This window comes from Eucalyptus grandis, chromosome 1, assembly GCF_016545825.1.
Source record: "Eucalyptus grandis isolate ANBG69807.140 chromosome 1, ASM1654582v1, whole genome shotgun sequence".
Classification (NCBI taxonomy): domain Eukaryota; kingdom Viridiplantae; phylum Streptophyta; class Magnoliopsida; order Myrtales; family Myrtaceae; genus Eucalyptus; species Eucalyptus grandis.
This window is the reverse complement of record NC_052612.1, coordinates 30,718,294-30,722,507: the sequence shown is the minus strand read 5'-3', so window position 1 is coordinate 30,722,507 and position 4,214 is coordinate 30,718,294.

The following is a 4,214-nucleotide window of genomic DNA, read 5'->3' as shown; positions in this document are numbered from 1 at the left end:
TCATGTCAATGATGTCCCATGGGCATCCGATACGTGTTACGTCACACTTCCCAGGCATCCCGACACTCCGGAGGAACCTCTGGGGCTCACTAGTCCCTAGGCATCCAAAGGCATCGCCACTACGATCCTCTAGGCAACCTGACTCCCTGGGCTTCGTCGTCCTGAGGGTCTGATGGCAGCAAAAACACATCAACCATGGTGTAGCAATTAAATCATTTTAAAGCCAAAACGATTTCGAATCAACAATATGGAAAATCCCACTTTCACAAATACTCTCCAATCATTTTTGAATCCATATAGAGAAACTTAAATGGTAATTGCCCTTCCCGGCTTGGAACAAAACGGTTTATCGAGACCTATAAATATATTTGAAATCGGCATTGTTGATAAATCCAAATCTCAATCCCAACTCCAATGGTTTAGAATACTTTCTATAAAAAGTTCTGAAATTTGAAAGTGCAACACATTTCTTAAAACATTTGAGAACGGTGCCATAGTACATCTGCATTTTGATGCAAATAAGGAGATTTCTAAAATAGTTTACGAACAAAATTCTCAAGGTTTCATCATCACAAAGTGTAGTGTACAACCGAAGTCCAAAACTGAAATGCTCATGAAGATTTCTCAATTTCCTAACCCCAAATTGATTCGGTCATCCTAGAAGTCACCATCCATCATCAAAATTCAAATCCTTCTAATCTAACAGCACTTCCTCAGGCAACAACAACATTACATTATATAGGCTAGTAGACTTTCTGTCACGCCCGATCCTTGAGTGCGTGCCCATCTCTTGGTGGTCGATTAAATTGCGATGTTCCAGGACACGTCGCCGACCCAATCATTTTAATGTGCATGCGGAAGCGTATAAATAAATCCCTAGACAACACAAAGATGGGATAGAAAAGCAGGGTCACAAATTCACAAGCCACAACACAGCTTTATACAAAGCTGGCTAGTTTATTTACAATACTAGTCTATGCACAAGGGTCTACAAAAGCTAACAAGCCTACAGGTCTTCTAAGCACACAAGTCCCCAACTGAAAACTCTGAACTCTCCTAGGGACTTGGGTCCACCACTACCCCTCAGGAGGGTCATCTGTACCCGCACCAAAAGCGATCTCCAACACCAACACAGGGACATCAATATCCTGCAAGGGACCTTCCCTGGGTCCATGTCGCTCGTAATGATACCACGCTCTGTATTGATGGGGTACCCTTTGAGGTAGACTCGCAACAACCCAGACAACGGTCCTTAGGAATTTATAGAGGTTCCTTGGCCCCAAGAAGAGGAATTTGCATAACTTGTTCAGTGACCTTTTTGGGCTGGCTAAAATGCTTAGGAGGAGCAGTTATCTATGGACCTGAAAAAGTTGAGCCCGCGACGGGGTGAGACAATGTTTCAACAATTTCACCCCTAAACTTCGACTAGGAAGGAAGTACGCTTGAAAGCTATCTATGCACACACCAGACAGAGGGCTTACCTGGCCTCAATTCCTTCCTGCACGTTAGCATAAATCACATACACAATTAATTCAACTCAACCTATTGATCAATTGAATCACTCAATTCGATACATTCAATACCATCTATAAAATTCGATCGATTCGAATACTGCTCACCCAAGCTAAAATAGATTATATAGCTCACCAAAGATGATAGATATATAATAATGCTTATCGAAGTTGCTATATATCTATATTGCTCATCGAAACTGCTAGATATCTATATATTGCTCACCGAAGCTGCTAATAGTTATATATTGCTCACCGAAGCTGCTAGATATTTATATATTGCTTACTGAAGTTGAACTACGATAAATTACTCCTAGCCAAGGATCTTATGCTTTGCACATCAATTACTCAATTAAATTCCCAACTTGGCCTAATTTTATCGTGTTAAAATACATCCGGTAAAATAATCGTGTGTAGGTACACGGTTGGCCTGAGTCAAAAATATAATCTTTACTTTAGAAAATTCCACTATTTATACAATGTTTGAAAACATTTTTGGCATAGTAAGTCGACGCCCCAGTAATTTCTAGTTAATTACTGAAATTACTCAATTTTGGGAATAATTACTCGAAATTACAATCATCATTTAAATTGCACAAATTAGCATTCAATTAAATAAATCATGAATACCATTGCAATCAGCATGAAATTCTGGTCACCGACTATCCCGGTCTAATTTCCAGAAAATAATAAATAATTAAATAATTACCAAAAATAATTAAATAAATGCATTTAATTATAAAAAATAGAAACCTAGGTTGGAAATGCTTAATTAAATACCGAAATAGGCCTGGAATATTTTTGAACCAATCTAGATAGATACTACGACTTATCTAGTCTCTAATTACGCAACTTTAACCACCTAACATGCATAAACGAATAATTAAATTGATAATATGTTCTAACTAACCACATAATCTCTAATTAGCCTAAACTAATCAACTATTAAGCATCATTAACTTTCTAAGTGGATATGAGTGAGTAAACTCACTAGTTTAGCGATCTAGTGAGTCCACGGCGACGTCAACGTGAAGACGGGCGACAAACTCCGGCGGCGACACCTGATGAGGCCTGGAAGGGGTTTGAAATGGGCCTAATAATACACGGTTGGGTTGAGGCTTCTCGATTCTGTTCCTTAGGCTGAAAGGTTGAGTTAGGCGATGGTTTGGGCTGGAACGGCGAAGATGGGCAGTAGAGGTCCAGGCGGGTAGCGATGGGGCTTCACGGTGGTGGGACGGGCGGCCAGGCGGCTTGGCGGCTTGTGATGGTGGCTCGAAGGCTTCGGGGGACAAGCTGGGGTCATGGCTAAAGCGGAACAACGACAGATGGGGGCGGGACATGCGAGGCTCGTGCGGGGGATGTGATGCGACGCGGCAGGGCTCCGGTGGCCTTGGCGAGCTGCTCAACGGCAAGGGGGACTTGGGCTTGGTTTTCTGCAAATTTTGAGAGCTTAAAAGGCCAACAATGGAGAAAGTGAAGCTTGGGGAGGAAGAATGGATGGCTGAAGGCTTGGAGGATCCCTCAATGCCTCTAAAGTCTTCATTCCTACCCCTTTGTCTCTTGAAGAGGCCCCACTAGCCCTTGGTTGTCTTCCATTGCTCTTTGGCAGCCACCAAGCTTCCCTTGCAAGCTAATGAAGTGGTCAAAGTCCCTCCTCCCATGGCCTACGAATTTGTAACATAAACTCTCCCAAATTGAATCGAATCTCCCTTAATTTGATTCAATTTGGTCTCCATAAATTCCACCAAGGTGTCATCGACCAAATTGACATTTTTCCTCATCAATAAAACCAACTTGCATCCAAATAATGCGATAAAAAACAGTCCCTTGAATTTTTCGGTAAAAAACGCCCTTACTCTGAATTTTCGCCAAAAAATCTCGGTTTGTAGAAAAATCTTCGGAGGATGAGTTGACGTTTCTAAAATGACTCATGACATGACAGAATTTTCAATTTTTGAAATCGGATTTAAATTCGTGATTAATTTTAATTTGGCGCGATTTTAGCGTGACCTAATCTACTGAGTAGCTTTTAGAAACTTTTAGCACATTTGACTCGTAGTTGATTATTTTCAAGTCACATTGCATATCTTTGACACACTGGCGACTCTCGGTTGTCGTGAAAATCTCAAGATTTCAAATACGAACACAGGGTACAGAAATGACAGCAAAATCAGTCTAGTGTCGATCAACAAAAATTTTGCAATCAGGTGGAATCACTTACACACTAATCACATACCTCTGTTGAATCGACCTATCTCCGGTCTTTAATTAATTTTGATAGTGCCGTAATGACCCTTGTAGACTAGCACAGTCGAGTAGTCGATTCCTGATCGATTTCTCAAGTTTATTGTATTAAAATCCCTTAACGGCTTCACCTGATAGACTAGTTATCCCGTGAATGGTCAATTAAGGGAAAAGAACTATAGGTGCGTCGATGAAAAGCCAGACTTGTTCAATCGAAAACAAAACCTGAAATTCAGGATGTCACACTTTCACTTGCCTTAAGTCCAAGAGCATCGACGACGAGCAAATCCAAGAACTCACAAGTCATGAGTGTGGCTAGAGTGGCTAGATGGCAGTAACCACGACGATATGCGACTAGAGTGGCGATATGGTGCAGGTGGTGTGGCTGTTGACAGCGAGGCGCGATCGATGGTGGCTGTGGTGCGCGTGAGAAGCAGAACTGGTGATGAGGAAGAATGG